We start from the raw sequence: 26528 nt of genomic DNA, 5'->3' as shown, positions 1-26528 counted from the left end.
GATCTGCATCCCCTACGGCCGTGTGAAAGACGCAATGTTCAAAACAGTGAGAATCCATACGTCCTGCCTTTTCCACTGACCTTATAGGGCTTTACACCAACTGTGTCAACACCTGCTGGCTGACAGGTACAGGCTTTGTGGTTTTGAGCAGCGAGGTTTCACAACACCACAAAGCAAAGCCTAGAGATGTCACCAGGCTTATGAATTATTTAGAGCGCTTTTCGCTAATAAATTTCAACGCATAGGTGTAATGAAAGCTATGCGGAGTTTTGCCGCATGTGAAAGGAAAAGGATTTAAAGCGTTCTCCAGACCTTCCCGTGCGTACTAAGGAAAGATTATGGAAGAAGTCTGAAAAATAAAATTTAAAGACCAAAAAAAGGCAAGAATATATTTTACCCTACAAATTTTGCCTGGGCTCCTGGGTGTTAGCTGGCCCTGTGCTATTACTGGGGGACACCGCTGCTCTCCCAGCACCGCGTGGTTGTGGCTCTACATACCCAATTCCAACCATAGCAGAGGAAAGAATAAACTTTTATTATCTCATGCAAGACTAGCAGTCACCACTTTTCCAGGAAATGCAGAGTTGATAGCTCTTTGCCCCAGATGTTTAACTCTAGAAAATGTATAGCATTACTGTTAATCCATCTCCTACCGTAAATGGAAAGCAGGAGAGTCTACACATAAAACAGTTAAATCCCATACTATAGCTAGATGTCATAAAATCCGCTCTTTCCAAACCTTTGTTTAAACTAAACGTTATAGCCGTGCTCTTCTTTCTGAGATCGTCTGAAGACAGAAGAGCGGTAAGGTTTGCAGGGAGTGGTTGTGTCTTTTGTAAGCTCAAGCAGCCTAAGTGGAAAGAGGCGGACAAGCTTGCAGGCATACAAGGGCACACATGCTCTAAATAATTTATAAGTCTGTTGACAACTCCAAGTCGTGCCATGTGTTATTTTGATACTTTACTGTTCAAATCTATAAAGCTCGTATCTGTCAACTATCAAGTTCTTGTGCGCCCCAAAGCTTGTTCATTTTTTCCATCTATATCAGCCAGTCTAATAAAAGATCTTGCCTCACCCTACTGATCTGGCCTCTTGGAAACAATATGGGCTTCTTAATGTCATCTGTCCCGGTCACGTTTACACCTTGGCTGGTTTACACCGCCAGTCCGAGTTGTAAAGAATATCCACTGCTAAGGGGCTTCTGTAACCTGCTACGTATATAAAATATGTACATAAAATACATGAATACTATCAAACGTATAATGACTTAAAACAGATTATGGTTTTCTTTTCCCTAGGAAAAATATCTTAAATTCATAAGGGAAATATTTATATTAGTGTTTATCCTTTAAACATGGGAAAGGAAAATATTTGGAGAGAAAAATCTCTTGAAGATACCACAGTTCTTTTGTATCTTCAGTTTTCAGACCGTCACTCACATTGTTTCTCCTCAGTCAGCTCAACAGACTAATTCTATTTAATCCTTTTCTTTTTATATGTAAAATGATACAGTTTAATGCTCCACAGTTTAATATCTGTGAAGTTTTATCTTTATTTGTTTGGGAAATTTGAGTCAGATACTCACCTACTGTAATTTCCAAAGAACAAACAAATGAAAAAGGGCAGTCCATTTTCATGCAAATCCAGCCAGCTGTTTAGCTCAGGCTGCCCTTGCCTTCTGATGTGAGGATCTGCATAAAAACCAAAGTGGAGATATGATAAAATATAAAAGGCTGACAATAACATGCAAATCGAAATCAGTCATTGGAAAACTGTGGACTCATTGTCATCAAAAGAATTAGGTGGCAGAACAAAACAAAAGAGCCCTACTGATAAAAGTAACTATGGCATGATGGCTTTAAAATCTACAGATTTCTTATACCACAAAGAAAATTGAAATTAAACACCTCTCTAGACTGTCTGCTTTTAATCTTTTCCTTCTGAGCTGCTTCCTGACATATTCTCTGTTAACTTTTTATCAAAGGTCATTTATAATCATATTTCAGAGATAAAATAGAAATTAAAAAAATACATTTATTTCCTAAGTTTTAATCAAGTCCCCAGAAAAAAAATATATACTAAAATAAGCAACTGAACACTAAGCAATATAGTCCAGACACACTAAAACATTTAGAGAAAATACTAGTGGCCCATTACATTATAAAATCTAGAACTGAATTTTTGGGTATAATTTTGCTCTCATTTAGATTTATAATTAAATCTGATGGAGAGTTTTGGGTGGTTTTGTAGCCATACAGAATAACAGCATATCCCCGAGTTCTGATACACAACAAGGCCATGATGGTGACAGAGGGCATCCTGCAAGGATAAGCGGTGTCAGTTTGCTCTTAGTTATAGATGAGAATATCCCCCGGTTTTGGAAGCTTCATTAGTTTTTTTGGAAGAATTTTCTGAAAATATTCAACAAAGTATTCAAATCGGTTTAAAATTTTCTTACTAAACTCTTTCCTTTCTCATTGAAAAAAATGGATTTCCAGTAAAACATATTTTTCATTCCAGAGGAATAAAAACAGTTCCCCCCAAATTCCAAAACATTTTCATAGCTAGGCCACCTTAGGTACAGAAACTTAAGGATTTCTACCTGAAGTTGAACAGGAAATAAATTGAGTCTTTACTTTTCTTTGTCTTGATATTTCATTTCTGTTGATAGGGTTGATCTTTTTAAAAAAGATAACATTTAGCAACTTGGTTGTAAAATAAGAAGATCTAAAATGAAGATGTTAAAAAAAGAGTGAAAAAAATCAGAAAACGTAAGCTTTTAAGGATGCTGGTAAGCCACCCTTAAACCAGCCGGCTCTTGGTCCACCGGCAGTAAGCTCAGCTCACGCCAGCAGCGCTGCTCAGCTCCGGAGCCCCGCGCCACCTCCCAGTTAACTTGGATTTGAACCTGTTTCCCACCGCGGTACGTGAATCCCTTCCGCAGTTTCCACGTCCTCCCGTGCTTTCCCTGTCCTTGCGCTCGCTTTTGGACGGAGGCATCAATCAAGCAGGATGGTGTGCGCGAGACTCCCCGGCCATCGCCTTTCGGACTGCGCGGCGTAACGCCTGCGCATCAAAAACGCAGCCTTCGTTTCAAGTTGATACATGCTTATATTAAAAACCAGGCTAAAAGACTGCTAATCCCGCATACCGAAGCACTCAATAGCTAGGAAACGCTGGAATTAAAGGTCCCTCTGCAACTTTAATTTGGCCCTTGCCTGTCTTCACTATGATGTAGTTGTTAATTACTTGCTCACAGACAGCTTTTTTTTTTTTTTCCAGAGAAGCCCAGTCTCATAAGTGCATAGGAATGACTGTGCATGGGAATAAATCAGAATTTTTATTTTGCTGCTATCTGTAGTTGGCAGATATGCAGCGAACGAGCTGAAAGAAGCCAGAAAGATAAAAAACCGTGTCACCATTTAAGACTATGTCTATGCGCCGAAATGCAAATCCCATCGCCAGCGCTGAACCGCTCCGTTTGGGTCCCCAAAGCAACATCGCTGTATCGGCACACCGCTGCATCCGAGCTGCTGGGGCTTCGGTGGTGATCGCACACGTGGACTGCTTTGGGGACCAACACCGGTGTTTCGGCACAGCGCTGCATCCCGGCACGGCAGCTGCTCCCTTCCAGATGTGCAAAGAATCACTTAAAAAAAACCCGTCCCAGCAGCAGCACCCATTCGCCAAAGAGTTCTGAAGGGTGACGCCCCTGAAAAACCAAACCTGGGGTATCTCGGCATCTGCACCCTGCCAATTTATTGGTGCGGTGGAAATAACCTTTATTTTGGTGCCTGATTGCGGATGTGTCAAATGGAGACAAGACATTCCTTCTGCGATAACAGGATACCTCTCCGCTACTATTCACACAAGTAGCAAAGATTAGTTAATTGTTAAAAAGCTCCGATGAGAGCGTCAGAGGAAAATCCATGAGGAGAGGCCCAAAGTTTGGATGGTGATTGGGAAAGAACAGATTATGAGTGTGAGAAGACTGCACTTGCTGAAGGAGGAGGAGGGGCCATTTGAACACATTTTAGTGCATACCACGTAACAAAAACCAATATGTAGTATGTGTATGTATAAATATATACATAAATATGGCTGTATTCGTATTTTCTTACTTTTCAGTGCTTAGCTTTACAACCTTTGTATTCGTTTGCTCTCCTCCATATGCAATTTCCCAAACAACTAAAATGACAAGACTTAAAAGCGTTTAGCCTGCAGGACCATAAAATCTTCCTTCGCTTCATCAGCAAAACTAGGACCTCTAGACTTGTTGTGCCCCCTCCTGCGCCCCAGCTTACAACGTCATCTGGGGCGGTAGAAAGCTTTTGTACATCACCCATCCCTACAGACACGGAAAACATACAATTTGCCGGCGTTCGCACAAAATTTTAGCACGGAGAAAATATTACTCAGTTCGGTGGGTTTCATACTGAATCAGCAAGGGGTGACCTGAGAGCAGAGAGAAAAGTCTCCCTTCCTTACCTCCTCCAGCGCTGCCGATGCACGGCACGGAGCAGCTCGGTGGTGGCACCCGGCCGCTCCGTATGGGCGCCGCATCCGCGCTACGGTCGGCACGGAACTGCGAGGAGACGGATCAGCCTCGGTGCAGATGGACTCGGCAAGTGCAAACAGATTTTTAACATGCGTATAAACTAGGGCACAGGAGGATTTTTTTGACAAGAACCAAAAGAAAAAAAAAAAAGCGCCAAAGTAACTAACTACCTGCTCTGAAGCCTGGAGGAACTGGAGCTGCTCAAAAAAGTTATTATAGTTTTTGAAGTTGGTGATATAACATACTTTCCCACAATCTCTTTTATAAAAAAACCCTATTCATTTTAGCAGAAACTTCTAAAAAAATGCTTTAATGCACAGCTGGCACAGAAAACATCACTGCCAACATTTGAAGTCTGCCAAAACTCTAGGCAGATTCAAGCAGGGAGTTAAAACGCAGAGTGCCAGGCAGCCGTCGCAAGCACAGAACCTCTAACCGCTGCCGAGGAGACGCTTTAGGAACGGGGAGATAAGAGCAGCTGTAGATTTTTGAAGGTGAATTGTTCTCAGCCCCGGTGACCATATGATATCTCTGGCTGACTAATTTTGATTAGGACTGTGAATGCCTTGATCTTCAGCACTCGGTGTTAGAAACCACCCTGCTGAGGATTTTCCTGCCAGGTGATGGAGAAGGTTGGTGACGGTGCACGAGAAAGCGAAGTCCTCGGGCATGGCATGGATGGGCTCGGGAGGACAAGGAGCCCAGGAGAGCAAAGCCTTGGTGCCCTGGCACCGGAGCGAGAAGCAGGGTACCCTCTCCGGCACAGGGAGGAAGGTAGAAAAGATAAAATAAATCAAGGCATGGTACTTTGGAGATGCCAATCGCGTTGGAGGGAACGATGTCCCTTCCTTCCTGAAGATCCTGGAGGACCATCTCTCACCTGGCCAACCTCCTTCCTCTCTTCTCTGATTTACATTTGTCAGGTTTGTGGAGGATTTACAGTTCTTTCAGAAGTGATATGCAAGTCATGAAGTTTGCCGTAGTAAGAGTAAACATCAGTTTACTTGAGCACAATTATTTTATTGAAATCTGTTGCCTAAGCCAGGATTTCGAGAATCGTGACTCAAGCCTCAGGAAATAATGAAATTAGCTCCAGACTCAGGAGATTTTAACAAAAGTAAGCGACAGAGGCTTTTTTTTTTTTTTTTTTTTTTTTTTTTGGCTTCTGGTTTATAAAACCCAAGGTAATTTGAAACCAGTGGACTAGCAACTCACTTTTCCCTTTTTAACAGAGAACAAAAACTCCCATCCCACTGTTGGGGCTCAGCAAAGAGGGCTTTAACTAGCTGCTGGGTGACAAAAAAGTCACAGAATCTGAACCCTGAACTTGTGCACAGCGCAAACTCCTTCTCATGCCTATGGGTGCGTATCTAAACCACGCCAGGCACCAAAAAATCGCTCCTATTAGCACCGATACCTTTTGTGACACACAAGAAGGTTTATGGGTGTTGCAGAAGCATCTCGAGGACTCGAGCAGCCCAGCGAGCCTTTGTGCTCGGTGCCGTACAAAAATATTTCAACAGCTGCAAGAGGGTACACAAATGCTCAGCACTGAAAAGAAGTCATTTAGCAATAAGTACATTTTTCTTGTCGTTTAGCACAACATGAAAGTTTTGTGTCAGTTTTTATCCTCCAGATGCGTTCCTAATATTGTCATCGATAGCAGCAGTCAGTATTATACCATTTTAATGGAAAAAAAATTTCAACTCCCATTTTGAACTTTTTAATCTTTTCCTATGTGCCAGAAAGTAGAATAACTAAAGCTTATCTATTTATGCATGTGCCTAAATCTTCAATGCATATATAAATTTAAATCTCATTACACTATAACACACTGCTTTAAAAATACGGATACATTTTAAGAGTCTGCTACACATTTTTATCAAATAGGGGGACTTAATTTTTATTTTTCTTCCACATAAAGCCAGCGAAATCCTGCATGTTAATACTTCAAGAAAATAAACTTGTGTAAAGATTTGCCTATCCAAAGTACAGTATAATTTAAATTTAAATCCCTTAGAAACCCAAAGCACTGTGTTTATAATATGAGAACAGCGGGCAGTCATGCCCTTGACTGGAGGGCATGTCATCTAGTCCTCTCCTTCTCTGCAAAACCATCAGGCTGGCAGTAGTGACAGATGAACAGCTTACCATTAATTTCTCCTCTTTCATGCCTTCAATCCAAATGGTGCATATTCTCCACAGGGAGGCATCAAGGTCTTTGCCTTTATTTCTCTTGCATACTCGCACTGACTTATAAATCAAGTGCAGATAAGAAGAGAGGGCAAATATCAATCTTTTTTTTTTTCCTGGCCAGTGCCCACTGGCACACTACTGAGCTTTGACTGAAAGGTTCTTCAAATCTTTATGTGATTCATAGGCAAGGGAGCGCTCCGTGAGGACAAAACAACAAAGGAAATTTGAGAGAGAGGATTTGTATATCTTGGCTTATAAATTAGAAGCCTCCTCTCCGCAATGTTTAAATATGGGTTACCAAAAAAAAAAAAAAAAAAAAAAAGTGAATCTAAGTTGTTATTACTTTATTGAAAAAAATCCTTGTGGAATATAAAATAGGCAGCACTTCTTCACACGCAGCTGCCGGAGCAGCTCTAATCAGAATGTTGTATTTTCCCCAAACAGGCTTTCTTTTGGGGCGCATCTCTCCTCTTTGCCACCGAAGCAATTCAATCCTTCAAAACAGATTGGCTTTTAGTATTACTTTGCAGCATTAATGATTAGTGTTCATCTCTCCGAAAAAAATAAGAAATCTTATTTCAATTTAAAATACAAAGGGTCAGATCTACATCTCATGCAAACCAGCATAGCTATACGGGCTCATATGCAGCTCTGCTGATTGACAGTAGATGGGAAATTGTCCCACAATGTTTTTTAAGTACAGTGGAGACAAGTTTACTAGTTTATTGACTGTATTTTCTTTGAAACTGCTACTGCATCTTTCAAAGTTCAAAGAAAAAAAAAAGATTTTTTTATTTTTTTTTTTAACTAAGTTTCACAAACCATCTTAGTTTGCAGTGATTTGGGGGGTTCTTTAGAGACTGACATACTAATTCTGTAACCAACCTGCCAATGCAATGAAGGGGCATGGGCCTTCCTTCTCCTGCTCACTTTTTTTTCTTTAAGTGCATTACCAGAAGAATTTTCTATTCGGTTACAATAAATTGATCTTGCATTTAAAACATATATTAAATCATTGGTGTGAGTGATGCAACATTATTACATGTCAGGAAAAAAATCTATATTATGATAGTTGTTGACAAATGATAATATTATTTTCCGGCTAAGCATGAGGTGTTAATGCTGCTAAATGGCTGCAAATGTTGACGTTAAAGGCTGCCTGCTGGCCATTTCCAGGTGACATATCTGGGGATTCGGGGCTATTTCATTTTCCAGCCTTTTTTAAGGCTTCAGGCCCCATCCATAAATTACAGCTGATGACAAAAGTGGAAGCTAACAGTGGCAAAATTAGGCCCACAGGCAAAATAATTATATATACAGCCTTTAGCAGTGAGGGAGAAAGCCATCAATCAGCCCCCAATTATTCACTAGTTAATCAGCTCTGCCCTTCCTTTATTGAAGGGTTACAGTGTAATTAAGTTGGCAGCATCCTTTTAATTCATCAAACATACAACACATGGCGGTGTTTGCTGCAATCAGGGGACAGCACCTTTGTGTGCCTGACCCCTAGCACTGCTGCAGGAGAGGAGGAGGAGGAGGAGGAGGAGGAAAAACTTCAGAGGTAAGAGAGACTATTTATGTGAAAGAAAAAGCAGCCCCACCGTACAGAACCACCGCCGAGGGTAGGCAGGGCTTTAACAGCATCCCGCATTTCACCCCCGTGATAAACACGTGCGTGAACGTACGCGTAAACTCGGCGGGTGCAGCCGCTCCGGAAAACTTGTAGTTGATGGGGTTATTCCCGTATGGCTTAGGGCAGGCGGTTCTAGACCGCGGCATTTCTGGATGTAACACCCCGCGCCTCTCTTCCCAGCAATCCCCCTCTGATAACGGAGCGGCAGCAGAGAGCCGAGCATCGCTCGGGGGGCCCTGGATTGACCGTGGACCACGACAGACAGGCTGGGCACTTCCAGGCCATCAAAATATACATATCTCCAAGAAACGATTTTGTGGAAACCAACCTCAAGGAAATAACAAAAGCGGTTATTTAAAGGCAGTAGGCAGTTTTGTGTCCCCTCTCAGGTTAATGGCATTGGATTTTTATATTATACAGCAGATTAGTATTTTCAAGGGGGGGGGGTTGCCGGTAAGGAAGTATTTGGACATTGATTTTATCTCGCCAGTAATGGAAATGACTCGAGATATTGCACTTTTCTATCCATACTAAATTTTAACCTGTGAACGCGTGCAAAGGCTACGCTTCTGTGTTTGTATGTAAACCCAAGTAAAGTTATATATTGTGCATGTCTTTTTTTCTCCCTGTATTTACCTGACCATAAATCTGTTTTCCTGCCACATATACTTTCTGCTCACGGCATCCTTAGAGACGTTAAATGTCCTAAGTGTCCTTCCTACCTTGCAGAATAGATACAGAATTATTTATTCATAAACAAGCTCCGTGTTTCTAACCTGCTTGTAATAATGAAGTCTATAAAATCATTGGCTATACCACATGATGAGGGCAAACAAACCCAAAGCCCTCAACATCTGAATGCACTGGGAATCTCAATGTTTGGAAGCGCTGGCTTTTTTGACAAAAATCTTTATTGCTCTCAAATTAAAAGTGAAAGAACATTACCCTGCTGGACACTTTTTAATGGTTATTTTACCTCACTTAGTCTGATTGAAGACATCGGGAAGGTTCTCACTAGATACTGAAATACCTTTCCAAAAGATGCAAAAAATGCTATTTTGTTTTATTTTGGTTATTTTGGGGTGGCTGAGGGGAGGGCACAGAACAACAAGAATCACATGTCTATCCACAAATCTCCCAAACCTCTAAGACACCAAGAGCGCGGCCGTGGCCAGATCTGGCCAACAACCGTCGCAGCCCCAGCAGCAATCCCTGCTGGACGTGACCCTGCTCATTTGCATGTTATCTGGAGCCTCACCAAAGACTTGACTTATGGTGATGGGTAAACATGAAATTTAGACATCCTTTGTGCTATTCTCCCGTTCAGCAATTTTACCCCACCGGATACCCTATAGTACTCTGACTTTGCAATGTTCCACGTTCTCTGGAGCTGGGAGCTCAGACCAAGAGAGGAAGGACAGAAGGTGGAAACGTTGGCGCTCCTGGCCAGGAACTGTCATCATCTTAGCGATATGAGTTCCCCCAACAGCTAAGGCAACCTCACGTTCTAAAGCCTTTGGCTTTTTTCACTGCTAAATATCCATTTGGACAACATGCCACCATCTTAGCCTAGGAATCGGCTTGATTTGCCAGATCCCATGGAAGGAGACCTCTTGCCGACAGCCACTCGCAGAGATTTCCGATGCTCTGCCGTGATCCTTTTTCCTAACGGTACTGGAGACTAAACCGAGCCACCGAATGTCAACGCGAGCTACCAAAGAATCTGCCCCAGCAAAGAAATTTGCATAAAGTAAAAGTTATATTCCTGCTAACAAAACACTAGTATTTAACTATTTATTTGTCTCCTCATTGTACACACCCTTGGTTTTACTCTTTGGGGTTTTTTTTTCATTACAGAAACTTGGGCTGCTCAATTTAGATCCTGCATTTTCTCAGTGTCAATAAGTATCATCTTTTTCTTAAAGAAAAAGCATGCCATATTGCAGTCAACCTAAGTCATAACTCAAGACAACACAATCATGTCATAATATAATTTTATACAATGAGATTTTATCTGTTGTTTGTGAGGGTCATTGAATTCCGTCTGTCGGTGTTATGTTATTGAATAGGTTCAAGTAATAGTTTGTACTGATTATCAGAAAGTATGTTTAAAAACTGTCACTATGTTTACATCCTTTGGGGTTGCATTTGAATTATGCAGATAAACAGGATCAAGCAGTGTAATGCAATGAAGTACAATTCCTGTGAGAAACTGCAGAATAAAGTTTATACGAGTTTTTCTGGAAAAAAAAGGACTTTGTACATGCTGGCTCTGTTTTAAATGTAAAAGACTGGATATACATAGAGCACATTTAGACTTCTTGATGCTAAGCATACAGTGTATTCCCAGATGAAAAACAATGACCACAAAAGAAAAACTTCATTATCCAGTGTGAAAAGTTACACACGTGCAAGAATAATTGTTTACAGCTGTATTAATTTGAATTTTAAAAATATTCAAAAATTATTCAAATCCATTGGGTCAACATGGTCAAGGAAAACATTTTTTTTGTGGACAAAATTCATGTTAGGGTAAACTGCCAACTGCAATTTTTAATTACGCAATACAAAATTTCCTAACAGTGAATAAGAATGTAAACCACATCATATTTTTTCTTAACTACCTAATTTTTCTATTTTAATATACAATTTAAAATTCATTGCATCTTGGTTAATTAAATAAATTATCCATTTGGAAAAAAGACAATTCAGTGTGCCTACTGGAGCTGAACACAACAGCGCCAGTTGCAATTGTATATTTTGTTTAATTTGAATAACGTTTTGTTTTCATATATTTTCTATTAAGAATATTTTAGTCATGTTCCTATGAACGTGTTCACTTTTTCATAGGCAATTTTTAAGTAACAAGATAATGAACACTAAGGAAACACATATTATGTGCAAATTTATTCTCTTGGCTGTTTGGCTTAGATAATATACTGAAGTATAACCAGAAATAGCACTAGCACTCCCACTAGGTTTCCAGTTAAGACACTGCACTTTGGTTAAGCACACAATTTTTCTGTTGCCGGTAAGAGATATCACCATCCTGTTCAGCAGAATTTGGAAGAGTCCTTCCTAATTGCTATTTTCTAGCGATAACTGTTTTCCTAAGAATAAAACAAAGCTATGTATTATGTTGCTCAGAGAAATGAAAAACAAAATAAAAAATGAAAATTCAGTCATCTTCACATTTTATATAATCAAGAATAGATCTTCTTTAGGGTACACTATCATAGTCTCCATCTGGATATTCATATTTACTTATGCACAACATCAAATGAATTCAAGTGCACATACTAATAGTTCCCAAGATAACTTCGAATCTAAATACAGTTTTTATAGTAGAGGTACTGAGGATAGTGTGGAATTAGAGGGCAAAATACCTTGAAGCATTCTGGTAATACTCGCATGACTCCTCTTTCCTCCTCGCAAAAGCGTATTTCAGCTATGAGTAGTCAAGAAAAGAGATTATTTGGAATAGTTATGAAAACACAACAATTGATCAACCTGGAAATTGGATATTTGGGATAAATCCTAAACAGTCACAGAACAAGTACCAAAATGCATGCTTTTACGTGGGCAATAAAGATTACATTATACCTGACTTTCTAAACGACTTGAAATAACATTCAAGGAAAAATAAGCTTCCTCACAGACAATTGCAAAAGAGGAAAATCGGACTAAGACATGGAAGTGAATTATTTGCTTTGATGAGCACACAAGGCGAGAGGTGGTCCTCGCAGCACGCAGACTGTTTTTTAACCAGCAAAGTTTCCTACTTGTTGATCCCATGGCAAAAATATCACCTTGATGTGATCTTTTCCAAAAATAAAATCCAGGAAATCTGTTCATTACAAGGATGAGAGCTACAAACCCTGTACGGAATAAGTATCTAAATGGCCCAAAGTTACATCACACCAGCCAGTTCATCACGACATTACACGATTCATACCTGGGAATGACAGACATAAACATAATGTGAGTTGACAACAAAAGGAGGCAGAAAACTTTGCATTCTCTTTGTATAAACTCAAAGGGGAATATTAAGCTGAAAAACTACATTACGTCTATAAGATGGTTGCGGGGCTCTTGAGAGGATTTTTCTTTGCATTCACATAGCGAGAATGTGTTTCAGCCTAATGCATTAGATTCATTTGTTTTGTTGAGTCCAGCTAATGGGATGAAGATAAAGTGACTTCTAGGCAGAAAACCTTGTTAATCAAAAACAATTTGGGCCGCTTGTACATGTTGTTCTGACTTTCTGAGTAGAAACTTCCATTTTTCACAAGAAAAACACATGCATGCAACAAAAAATTTACCACAGATTGCATTTCATTTTTGGACAGCTACTCGTAGTGTGAGTATATGAATGATATCACCTATAGGCAGATTTTTCCTCCCTAAAACAAAAGCCCCTTATCTTTGGGAAAGACTTCTTTCTATTTTAAAGGCTAATTCCAAGATGTAGTTATAAATGGGTTCACTTCTTGATATATTTTGCAGAAATTTGTGTAACCTGATTGCCTACTGGAAGCCAGGTTCAGATCTTGGAGAGAAGAAAACCTGAAGAAAATCGCCTAAAACTGTGCTTAAAGCAGAATAATTTTGCATGCTGTGGTTGCTCCTGGTGCCTTAATGATTGGTAGCTTGACAGTTTTAATACATTATCTTAAGAGACAAGGCGAAGGACTGTGCCACTGCCGAGGCAGGCACGAGAATGGAGTAAATGGCCAATAAGCATTTTGATCTCTTTGGAAATGTCATCTTTTCCACAAATTATTAAGATTGTATGCTGCAATAAAACACACTCAGGAGGAGAGACTGTTAATATTAAAAAACTAAGCAACAGTAACTAATGAAGCAGTCTAACGTTTGTGAGTGAGAAGTAAATGTAAATTTGCCAGGGACATTTATTAAAAGTAAAAGCAGAAAAGCGTTGAAGGCAATATCTTACATTTGTGTAAAATGCATAAATTAATGAATTCTTCATGGAAGCCTTTTTATTCTGATTAATAAATCCTCTCTTACCGTTACAGCCCAAACAAAGACATTAAGAAAAGAACCAGGCCATATTTCCTCCTTTACCTGTTTACATAGTCCCCTGCTCTGCTCTTACGCTGTATTTACATTTAATTACGAGGTCAGAGTTAACACCTTATCACTGTATCTATTCGACTGCTAACACTGCGCTTACATTTAAAACAACATATTTTTTCCTGGAACGACGCACCTATTAATATATATTGGTGTTAGGGCCAGCATCCTCAAACGGAATATTAAACACCACCACCTCTGAAGCCCACCTTGTACTTGGTGCCGCTGAGTTAACTTCAAGCAGCACAATTTTTTTTTTTTTTAGAGCCTTAGAGAAGTGTAGCAGTTGCAATTCTCTCCTCCGTTTCTACAGCTGGCAAAAGGAGTCCCCACGCTCTGGAGTATTTGGGGCGTATGTGCCTGGTTTTGGCTGCGGTCCTGCGCCACGGCTCAACCCAGCTGGCAAAGAAGCATCACGTCCCGCGGTGTGACTACAAGGAGACGGGCATCACCTCGGCATCGCGCTTGGGTTTGGAGCAAAAGCAACGCATCGCGCACCTCCTCGGGAATGTTTTTTTTGGGGGATGTCAGCATGGAGCACGGTGCTCGGCAAAAGCCATCCTGGACGATGCAAGGGATGAGCAGGGTCAGTGCTCCAAAAGGAAATCAGGTGAATGGGAAACGTTAACAGGGAGACAGAAAATGCTCCAAAATGTTGTTTCTGAACAGCCCCACTGGAGACACCCACACCGGCTACCTACCTCGTCTGCTGATTTTTTTTGTCTGGGTGGGGTTTTTGGTGTGTGGTTGTTTTTTTAAACAAGAGCACAGTGCAGTTTATGCTTTGCTGTCTAGCAGTAGCTCACGGCACTAAATCTCTACCCCCTTTTGCACACAAACACCTGTATTTGCCTTTATTTCTCCCTGCCCTTGTTCTTGGGAAGTGGAGAGGCTGTGTTAAGGCAAGTCGGTGTACAGCAATAGCAGATTTAACAGAGCCTATCTGTGCCCCTCTTTTCTTTGCAAATTCAGACAAACTAATTGTCAGATTGTCCGCGTCCATCTACATGAGTGTGAACTCTCTGTTTAGTCTGGGGGTTTAGATCTCCATCCGTTTACGCTTCCTCTATACTGGGTTAAAATCTCTGAGCAAAACTAAAAATCTGCTTGAAAAGGGAGTAAAGTCAGTCAACAGAAAGTTTTGCAGAGTTTCAAATGAATTATTAAGTCACTTTCTGAAGTCTACAGAAAGAAACCCAAAACTGCCCTTGGGATTTCAAACTCCAGTGAACTTGGTCAGTGCTCTGCATCCCTAACAAGTCTTGTAATCAGACCAAGGGGCTTCTTTGTGGACCTTTTTTTCCTCCACCACTCTAGTAAACACATCTCTTTTTATCCCACTTACTTTTGTTTGCACGGTCCATGTATTTCTTTATCTGTGTTTTCAAATGCTGTTAAACTCCCCTCAGTATTTCTGAAGAAAGTCTGAAACTCAGTAACTCGGTATTCCCGAGGCAACCTGCAATAACAACCAGCTCAGGATTGCAAAGGATACTCAGTCAGGAAAGGGATTTCATTTCTAGTGGGCAATTGCAAACAACAAGGGAAATATTATTTTTTTAAATTAAGATAAATACCTTAAATGGTGTACTATTAAAATAATGTGCCCAGCTTACACAGACCTAAAAAAAGAGGCCACTATCAAATTTTCTCTCTTTAGGGATACGCTCTCGTTACCAGTACAGGAACATTAATCACACTGAGACTGCCTGTTGGAGTTGCACTTAAAAAACGGTCCCTTTGTCCCCATCTATCTGGCAGCCCCTCCTCACCGCGACCGCCAAGGCTTCCAGCACCGCTCCTCTCCGATGACCGCTTCATTGCGGGGTTACAAGGGGTGGGATGAAACTCCTTGTTCTCTCCTTAACACCAGTAATCTAGTTGTTATATCATCCCCAAACCACTGTACACATCTGTAAATGCCACCCACCGCACTGCGCCCCAACGGGCTCCCTCCTGCACCCACTGCTGTGTGCCTTAGACGGGAGCTTCTCTAGAGTAAGTACTACAAGGCTAATAATGGGACAGGGTTAGATGGGCTGGAGAAAAAAAAAAAAAAAAAAAAAAAAAAACAAACCGACAAAAATCAGGAGATGAGCACAAAGAATTGAAGATTTCTGCGAGGAGCCGGTGCGGCACGTTGACCTCGGGCACGGAGAGATGTAAAGCCAGTGCTATGGGTTACGTGAAATGGCACTGAGAGCGCACCAAGAACAGACCCGGCTTTGTGGGTCAATATGTTGGGGCAAAACTGGCGTGGTAAAGCCTGTCATACACCTGCACTGTTCCCATTTACCAGGTGAGCCTCTGGATGTAAAAGAAAATAAATAACCAACACTGAAAGCAACAGTCCTGTCCTCTATTCTGCAGGTCACATTACTTATATACACTAAGTAAGGCAATGAGAAAATAATGACATGCAATAGAGTTAAAAGTGAATGCCTTCATCCTTTTGTTGTTTATCAGTTAACAGAATGACATTATAGAGATGCTTTATGTATTTATTGAAAGGGGAGAAACATCTATCAAAGCTCATTTTAGCTATTGTTACTGCCATCAGACTTGTTCTCTTCTGCCATGAGCTAGAACAGGACTGTCAGCGAGAGATGACTGATATAGGCAAATGATTTTGCATCATTTGAGATACATACAGAAATATAATCATACCCAAGGTCAAACATTAGAAAAAGGTTGGGCATTTGGGGCAATGAAAGCAATGCTGTCAGATATTGAAATCTCAGCAGGAGATTCAGCTCCATTAAAACTGAATACACAATTACTTTCAGCTTGCTACTTTCCATGCATGTATAACTAGTTTGTTCGTCTTGGTGCCCCCTGTGTTAGAAAAGGTAAGATTTGAATATTTTGAGGAATGGGTATGATACTCCTTTCACAGGAGTCTACATAAGTGATAAAATGACTATATAATACGTATGCAACTGGTGAAGCACTTCAACAATTAATCTACCTTGAAGAAACAGACCTAAGAGATATAAGTAACTGGCTCTGACCAGGTATCTTTAAATTCTCCGCAGGTATTTGGCTGACTTTATGTGAGTGGCCTTCCAGAAGATGCTCCTTTGGTGAGCAGGAAAAGAAAGGCTCGGCGCGCCTGCTAAGCAGTGCCGTTGGAGTGGTGCGACGAAGAAACAGAACCAGAGGAAAGAAACGAGGAGAGAAACTAATGAAAGATCATTTGGAGAATGAATTGTAAGTGGATATTAAAAATGGCAAAGGGGAAAGATGACGGGAAGGGCTTGTCTCAGAGTGGGGATTGCACAGGGGGAGCGAAGAGAAACTGCTGGAGTTACTGGTGTGTTCAAATTCAGTTATTTTCAAAAGCTTCACTAGTTATCCATAAGTCGTACAGGTATGAGAGAAACTCCATGTGCACTTGGCTACTTGTGCTACACTCTGCCTGTTGATGCATCTCTGATGAGACACTTCTGATCTTACAGCTGCCCACAGAGCTTCAAACTACAAACATTTATGAAAAAAATTCATCCTCTTAAGGGATGCTTCCTCCAAATCTGGGCTTTTTATCCAAGAAAGAACACTAGCTCAGGTTATCATTCAGGCATTTCAGACTCCGAGATCAGTGACGGTCCAGTATTTTGTGATCTCAGGATCAGGCTAAAGAGATAAGCCTTCTGATCTTGACTTAGAAACTAAATAATTCTTGTAATATTGTGGGGAGATTCTGCATTTTTATGTGCTTTTTTTTATTTTTGAGATTTCTACACTGGAGTTCAAAAAGGAACCTAATATTATAGTTCCAAATTTTACCCTCATCACTTTCAACTTACATTTGCACGTTTTAATGTTAAGAAATTGCACAAGAGTGAATTATATGGTTATGAAGTTTCTTGTATTGACGGTAGCCTCTACAAATCTTCAACTTATCTTACCTATGTACTTCATACCATCGTTTCCTGATCCACCATTTAGTTACGAGTATCAGTGTAACATGTAATGCCAGGAACATACAAATCATTTCGTTTACCATGTGCTTTTGACATATTACCATGCAGAGTTCAGGCAAATTAATTTCTAACAGTACTCCCAAAATTTCTAATTCACACAGAATTTTTCAAGAAGCAAACATTATTAATAAATAATTTGGATTAATATTAAATAGTTTTATTATTTATTGAAGTTATAATAAATAAAAAATATCCATGTTGTGCCCCTCAACTATTCCAGTATGATGAACAGTAAGATATTCATCTACATTCACAGCTGCAAATACCAGAGAAACATTGGGAACATCATTTCCTTTTCCCTGCTAAAGCATTTGTTCTCCACCTGCAAAGGCTTCGAGGCACCACACTAAATGAAAAAAAAAAAAAAAAAAAAAATCAGAATTTTGAATTTGGAATAGATGGGAAACACTATTTCTTTTTTACAGATTTTTACCCATGGTGACTTTTACCTCCTCTCATTTAGGGAGTAGCTGGACCCATGGACTTGCTTCACCATTGGCAGTTAGGTGACGTGTCACTCGTTTACTCTTAAATCTCCCAACCACTTCGTGTGCGGTTCTTCTGCTCATGCATTCTTCTGCATATGTATCCTAAGCCATAAGCAGCAACAGAAAAGATGGTATAACACTTTTTGAAATGACCTCTGTCATTGTTTTCTTGTTTTCCTGTACAAACAACACAATCCTCCCTAGCCAACATATCTCACTTTATATACTTGCAGCAAAAATTAGACCAGCTGTAGGAACCTGGTGTGCCACGTACTGGAATTAAAGATGTGCCAGGGCAGCGCTGACAGCCAGGTGATGTTCTCCACGCCAGAAGACACAGCACAACATGTTACGAAGAAGCGAAGATCCTGTATGCACCCAAAAATCCAGTTTTCTGGAGTAGTTGGTCTAACACAAGTTGTTTTGTCTCCCTGCAATCCTTGCCTCTTCTATGCTGCCAACCACCCTCCTCCCCTCTCTCGTGGTTCCTAAGCAGACCAGAACCCAGCATGGTCTAAAAGAGAAATAAAATTAAAAGTTAGTACCTGGCACAGCTCTGTGGTCAGCTACACCTTTCACATCAACATCTCCACGGAGCATCTCTGGGGTCACGGGCCCCCAGGCGTGGTCTTTCCCAGGTGGGAACCAGCATCTTTCCACCTGGGGACCACGGTGTGGGGGCTGAGCTTCCCTTACCGTCCCCTGCCAACAACCCTCCTCAGGCTGACCCGGTATTTCTTCTTGCAACGTCTTATTACCAAACACAGAAATAACGATAATGCATAGTTCTGCTTCCTTAAAGGCAAAAACATATTTTTGAGAAACATCTCCTAAAAGACCACACCAGCTTGGCTGTGTTACCCAGCAGCAGTATAAGAGATACGGGTAGACATTCACCTTTCTTAATTCCAGGCAGTGCCTCCAGCCATGTCTCCCGACCCAGCCCATCCCCTTCTTTCTTTGGGAAGCCTTTTGAGCCAAAACAAGACAACTATTAAAATATTTAATTCTTCTAGCTGGCCAAAGCTTGCTGATTTACAGCAGTTACTCTGACTTCTCTTCCCTGGGGACTGCAGGGACTCAAGTCATGTGTGTAAACACGTGCACCTGTACATGTGTGTACATATATGTGTGGAGGAGAGAGACCACCTAAAGCACTGGTAGAGCAGTCTTTTTCTATTTTTAATTTTTTTTTTTACTGCTCCACATGTCCATGGTGTCTAACACATCTCAACGGTCTTTGAAGTTTCCATGCTTTCAAGGTCTCACATCTGTCACACTATCAGTACCCTGCCACAGATGAAAAGAATATAATTATGGATTTAGTGTAATCATTGATTTCTGGGCTCCAAATCATTCAAAGAAAGGTCACAAGTCCACATGGCTGCCCCTTAGGAAAAGGATTTGCATCTGACTATTTTATTTAGCTGAAGACACCCCCAATTAAACATCGAGTCTCTTCTCTTCAGGCTCTGCACCTGAGGCAACTTGAAGACGACGGATCAATCTTCCCCACGCCAACTGTGCCTTATTTGCACCGAGCTGACACCGCTCCCACCTGTTACAGGCAGCCGCGGTGACTTTTTTGCTCGCTAGCCCCCTTTCATTTGCTCGGCAGCATCTCCCTTTGGAGAACTGCCACGGCAGGACGTGGAGGACGTGCATCTGAGGAGCTGCACTTTTGGGAAGGTGGCAGGGTGCCAGAAGATTGTGCCTGAAGCAGGGGAGCTGCTGTCAACCCTTCAAACGTTTAACTTACTGCAGTTCTCGGAGATCCGCAGTGCAGATGTAAAGACATAATTTTGCCCACAGTGTTTGGATTAGCAGTAAATCTACTAATCCAACACAATATCCAAGGGGGCATGGCTAGATCTATGGGTTCATAAATTCACACCACTCCTTTTATTATTCTGGGCCCCAGATGGTTTCGAATGGGCACGGGCATAATGAGATCTTGGAAGACATTATTATATTCTTAGGTCAAAATTCTCAGTCCAATCTCTTTTATCAGGCTCAGAGCCTTTGTGTCCCTGAAGTGCTAATACTTTATGCTGATTGACTATGCAGGCTTCGGTGGGAGTTCACATTATTTTTGATACAATTATTATTGACAGCAAAAACTCCACAAAAAAAGAATCCCATTTTATATTACTTATGGTATCACACTGTCTGGAAAATACAATGCCTGAGACCTTCATTATAGTTATGTTTTCATAACAAAACAGATGAGAGGGGGAAAAAGAGGGCAGGATAAAAGTATTATTTTAGTAACGGGAAGACAAAGTATGAGCTTGATCATAAAGACTAGTGAGCTTTATAAATGCATCTTTGAACTGAGTGAGGCTTTTTTTTTTTTAAAAATAAATGGTTCTTTGAACCTGGCAGTTGTAAGGAAGTAAAACAGAACAAACTTTGAAAAGTGTGCTTTTCTGAGTCTCCTTACACCATATCTGGCTGAGAGTACAGGTGGCCAAGCACAGAAAGTTCCTGCCAATTTCTAAAGTTACACTTTTATCCACTAAACAAGCATCCTGATCCGGGTTACCAAACAGGGCACTCAACAGGAGCCTCAAAGCGCACATATTAAATATCACTTATTCCACAGCCTGGGCCATCCAGCTTAGTAAAGCTTGATCTAATACTGTTTCACCCTTTTCCTGTGCTCGCTGGATTTTGGGTAATGGACCTTCCCAGGAGACTACTCTCAGAAAGTATCTTCTTGTAGAGAGTGGATGCACATGCTTCTATTTTAAAAAGCACATGTTCAGCACATTTCGCTTTTGTGAAATGGAATATGGTTTAAGTTTGTTTCAATAAAAAAAGGGATTCTGCTGGAAGGACTTATGTCAAAGTGCAAAAGGTTTTATACACAATGAATAGATTTTTTTCTTTTTTCTCTTGAGGGCCAAAGAGGAGACACTAAAATGAAATCTTTCTGCCACAAAAACAGTTGCTGTTTTACACACAGAGAATCTACAAGGCGGCTTGTTATGAATTCTCCATCTTTGTATTTATTTTGGATTAGACTGATTTAATCTAAGAGTCACATCAAGAAAGCCAGACCTCGTCTTTAATGAGAAACCTAATATGTATTCATAGTAAACACTTTAAATGTCAAAGTTTAATGGACAGTATTCAAAGGCCATTATTATAGTAACTATGCTTTTATATCAGCATGGCTGATGAGGAGTAATTCTTTTGAAGGCACTCTTCAAAAAAAAAAAATCAATAGAAATGTTAAATAATATCATAAAAAAATCCCTACAGTGCATCTTAATACAGAAGAAGGACAGTAACAAAAACCTACGTAACCAGTAGATCCAAAATCAAGCCTTGGCAATGACTATCAACACGAAAAGAAGTATGAATTGTGTGAGCACAGTGCCAGGTACCAGCCAGCGCTATGAGCAGAACAAACTTGTATTCAGCCTTCTTGTCCCCCGAGCTAACGTCTAAACCCACGTCGGTCTCCCTGAGCTCAGCTGTTCCCTGCTCTGTGCCGTCTTCCTTCAGGTCCTTCTCACCCAAAGAGACATCACAACCACACTCATACAGTATATAGACATATGCAACCCTCAGGAGTAATTTCTTAGTGCATAATTTAAAAATTCTGCATAGCACAACCTAACAGAGGAACCTTATTCCTGGTATAAAAACTCCTAGAGTCTCCCGTCTTACTATCAGGAGCCTCTTCCCTGGGTCTTCCAACAAGACACAGCATGGGGGGTGCTGGGGAGGAGAACTCGACCCAGCTCTCCCACGCGAGAGCCCTGGGATCATTTTCGTTTGAGCTCCGACTAGATTGTACTGACCAAAACCAGCATCTCGATCTGCTTCTTTTGCATTAACTCCCTGCACGGTCTGATCCATCCTTTGTCCAAATGCTTTTTATGCGTCCTGCATTTCCATACGTACTTTATGCCCGTTATACCACAGTCCATTTGCAGATCTATGGTGGACACGCACATTTTCTCAACAGTATTTAAGGAATGCACGTATAGCGGTTTCATAAAGATCCTTACGCATATTCCAGCGTGATTATTGTTCACTGAAACAGAAGGTGGAAAAGCTCTGGTGTGCCTGTGTGAAGATCTGTCTTGATCTGGAAGGAATTGTTTCATACATTAGTCACAAAATCGAAGGCTGTGACATCATGATGTTTATCAGAAAGAAGAAAGCCTGTTCAAGCAGACTCAATTTTTATTTGCAGTCATGGATATGTCTACCAATTTATAGATAATTTTATTTAATTGCATTTAGAATCAATTAAAGCAGTTAATTTAAATGGAATGATGTAGCCACCAAAAGCTACTGTTTACTCATTCCCTACACTGAGAAACTTTCCCTTTGGCAGCAGGGTTGAACTTTAAAGGGAAGTGATAATCGTTACATTCATGCGTACTGAGAAAGGCACCAAAATAATTCCTTTTCAAACAGATTCAGAGAGATCAAAACCTGCGGTTTATGGGGATTCAGTCTCAGTAACTAACACAATGCCGTGCTATTTTATCTGGACATGCAGAAACTACAGAAATGGGGAAAAGAAGAGAATTTATTTTTCCAAGTGTTGTTACAATATGGAGTCACTTGAGGAAAATGAGTAATTAATGCATATTTATTTAATTTGCGGGCTAACCTTTGTGTATTTGCTATTTCATTTTGGTTACATCTGTGCTCCAGTCTCAGTTGCCTATGGTTAATAAGGGAGAATACACTGCAGATAACCTGCAACCCTGGAATTTCCAGAATTATCCTTAAACGATTCTTAGAGAACAGCAAACGGTACAAATGTTAATTGGTTCTGACTTATCTTGCTCTGTAGTACGCATCTTTCTCGTTTTGTTGCCAGCTGATAATAAAAGGATATAGTTCTTTGGCAATGAATACTGACAGCAGCGGAGCGGCGTGAAACTGTTGTTGTATACGTAGGGCCTGGTTCTCTGCTAACTCATTTCACTACAAATCAGATCTGTCTCTGCTGAAGTCTACAGTTTGCACTGATGCAAACCATGTTGTACCTAGGGATAGACGAGGTCCATACACTGCACGTGTAAATGAAGAAAGTGTCAGCCCTAAAAGTCTGCTATTGATACCCACCAGCCACAGCAGCCACTTAAAAGGGATGTGGCATTGATTATCTGTCAGTTGCACGCTCAAGCTCTCGACTCAAATTTTTCAGATAACAGCAGAAATGAACAAACTTTTCATCTGAAGCATGCCAGCTAGTTAAAAAAAAAAAAAAAAAAGAAAAAGAAACGAAAAAGGATAATGAATTCTTCAGTGAGGCACAGTTTTGCCACCTTGTGTTTGTGGAATCCGAATATTCCTATGAAGCACTCACCAGCCAAAGACGGACAATACTCAGAAACAGTCAGGATTGGCCTCCCAAAAGTTATTACCCTCTTCTTGACCTTTGAAAAGAACTATGTGGCTACTACTCTGAAAGAAGTTAAAAAAGCACTGATTGATCACAAATGAGAAATTTGTGAAATCCACGAAAAATGCAAAAGCAAACAAACAACAAAAAATTACTACTGCATTTTAGTGTCTGGATTAAAATACACAGAGTGTACTTGATGAAATAGCATATGTGAAGACACTAAGAAGAGATGCAGTATCATCTTCAAACGTTAAACAGTACATTAAGAACATGCAAGCAAAAATTCTCCAAATAACCTTAAAATATTTCTTAGCAGTTGTCTTCTCAAATTGCAAATTTGCATTTTTCTGATTGGCTATATTTGCATTTAAGAAAAAAAAAAATCCAGAAGTGATTGTCCTTCACCCCTCTTTTTTTTTTTTTTTTTTTTTTTTTTTCCTCCCAGCAAAACCTAGCTGCTCTTTGGACATCTCAGAGCCACAGAAACACATCAGAAGCCTGGACAGTCCTTACACCACTATCTTGTGTCTGGGGATCAGCCACATGGGGGGTCCCTCAAGTCAAAAGTGGGAAGGGGGAGGTCAGCCCCTTTACTTGCACCCATTTGCTGGACAATTTTGCATTGCTGAGGATCAGCTACTCAGCTTAATGATGTTATAACACGGTGAGTTTAGATCCATGCCTGCTGTGCCTGCTTTCTGAGGAGTCAGAAATGAAAGTAACGGGAATCTGTTTTTCTTGTATTTAATATGTTAGGTCACGTCCTTTGTTCAGTTTTAGATCACAGAGATTACAGAATTCTCTCTCTCTCCAAAACTTTGAATCATTTTCTCACACGTGATATTGTTAAAATTACTTTCTGGCCTCTTTTCAAATGGTGGTTGCTGAATGATATACACTGAATACTAAATAAAGTGAAACTTTAAATATCCTGTGCTCTGTGCTTGTACCATTCAGCCTTGGAATGTGCTAATTCTACGTGTTCAGAAGACAAAAAAGTCCTTTTAATTAGTAGGTGAGCATATAAAGTCAATGCTATTGTAACCTTCGAAAAGCTGCTGATGTGTAAGAAGGAACTTTGCTGGGTGCCTCTGACACTATGAAAAGAAAGTATCACATAAACAGAAGGTGTGATAAAGGGTAGCACGAGAAATTGGCTCATTTCTGATTCTAGGATCTATTGTTACATGGAATGAGAAATGGATGGAAACCTATCAACCCCAATGCCAAGATTATGCAAAGCTAACTGATGCAAAAGCAAAGCCACAGAGTAAGTGAGAGCTGCCTCGCACAGTGCCCAAAAGTATTAGAAAACAGATGTATTTTCCAATAAAGCAGATCAGTAAAACAATTGATAACTGAGATGAGTTTGAACCTGGATTTTCTCATGAGAATTGCTGTTCTGTTCACAGCACTGAAAATGGGTGAACAACAGTGCAGCTGTTTTTTCGGGAGGTTGTTTTTTGGGTGGGGTTTTTTGTTGTTGTTGTTGTTTTTTTTAATAGGATTCCATCAGAGATGATTGGCATCTTCCTTAAAAAATAATTTTTTTTTCCCCACATTTCCACATTTCGGTGGTTCTTGCTTCAGTAACAAACTGCTCGTGCAAGAAAAGTAGCTCAAAAACACTTTTCAGCCTGAGCAACTAAAAATAATCCAACCCTTTTCAGCAAAACCTGAAGTTTTGAGATGCTTTACAAAGAGCTATTCCTTTTCACAGCTAAAGACCACCAGGATACAGCTGGACTAGAGTTCCTGTCCCAGTATCTCACCTAAGGCACTGAGAAAGCTTTAGGTATCCTCCTCTTCTTTCCCCCAAAAACCTCAGGCTATTGTGCCTTCAAAACTATCTGTGTTACCAAAATTGGAGCAAATTCCAATGCTATCAGGCTGATTGCTGATGTTTGTCAGGAGGACATCAAAGAATTAAAATGCTTTTTTATGCACATGGACACAGGAAAACATGCATTGCACAGTATTACTGCATGGGTGATGGTTGTAGCCACTCTCTTCTACATTACATGACAACGTACGGATTTCACCATTGCCATTTTACTATAAGACGTCAGGGTCCAGGTTTTCAGATCCAATTCATTTAATGCAACAAGACCAAGTAGATACCTACACCCAGCTCCCAAAAGCAAGTTCACATTCCAGAAGTCTAGGATTTGCTGAGAGTTGTTCGTATATGGATGGTTCAGCTGTTATGTATTTTTTGCTGCTTTGTCTCCAAAAATGAATCGTATGGCTTAAAGCTTTACAGAGACAAGAACCTGCAATTGTCCCCTGAAACCAAAGACCTAATCATTGAGATACAGTGATTCATGTGTCTTAATCTATTACTGACATATACATGTATATCTGACTTGTAAAATTTACTGGGTGGCTAAATTTGATTCATTTGTTTATAAAAAAGGTAATTTTTGTTTGGAAAGTTTACTACAAGTGCATCATTGCTTTGGAAGTATTTTCATTTCCATTTTTTTTTTTTTTCACTTGCTAAAAGACTAAGCATTATCTACTAATAACATGAAGATGCAGAAAAGAAAAGGTCAATTTAATTGGAACTACTATTTCCTGGGGTTTAAAAGGGAAATGTTGAAGCTAAGATGACATTGACAAATTGCTACTATTTATTTAAATTGTGTAATGCAATCTACCAGTAGTTCTATAATCTGCATGTTTGAAGCAGTTGACCCGTCCAACTAATGCAAACAAATTAGCCTCCCGGGTACTAGCTATATCCTATAAGCCATTAAATATCGTAATCTAACATCATTTAATACACAAACTCTCTTAGTTAAAGTGCTATAGTGAATATGTGTTATAAAAATTACAATATGTGGGGTCTAAGCACAGCAGAGCCCAGGTCAGTAAATTTGTCTTTTCTGTCATTCAGGCCAAATGAACGCAATAGCAGCGTGGCTTGGATTTCACCGCGGCTCCCGAGCACGCCGAGGCTCTACCCAGCAGATATATTCATTGCCGCGTGATTAATTTCTTCTAAAGTCCAGCACTGGTTTAAATGTTTTAGTTCAATAGTTCCTACCACTAATATATTGTATAAATTTCATTCCAATAAGTAAATTGGTCTCCTGAAAGTGTTTGCATACTAAATATTTCTAAGAAAATTAAGGCTCTATTACACCCATTATACACAAGCTAGAAACAACTCAGAATTCTCACTGATTTA

The 26528-nt window shown here is 40.2% G+C and overlaps 1 long non-coding RNA gene across 2 annotated transcripts in view; it reads right to left on the bottom strand.

Moving 5' to 3' along the window:
• The window catches only part of LOC126050197 (uncharacterized), a 72875-nt gene that overhangs the window by 17896 nt on the left and 28451 nt on the right, over window positions 1-26528 (bottom strand). For both annotated transcript variants that reach the window (XR_007509451.1, XR_007509452.1), the window contains exon 2: window positions 1586-1691. This is a non-coding gene — a long non-coding RNA (uncharacterized LOC126050197). The remainder of the gene's footprint in view (window positions 1-1585; window positions 1692-26528) is intronic.

The sequence above is a fragment of the Accipiter gentilis genome, chromosome 24 (assembly GCF_929443795.1).
Source record: "Accipiter gentilis chromosome 24, bAccGen1.1, whole genome shotgun sequence".
NCBI classification, from domain to species: domain Eukaryota; kingdom Metazoa; phylum Chordata; class Aves; order Accipitriformes; family Accipitridae; genus Astur; species Astur gentilis.
The sequence above is the reverse complement of the archived record's forward strand: the minus strand, read 5'-3'. Positions and strand labels throughout refer to the sequence as shown.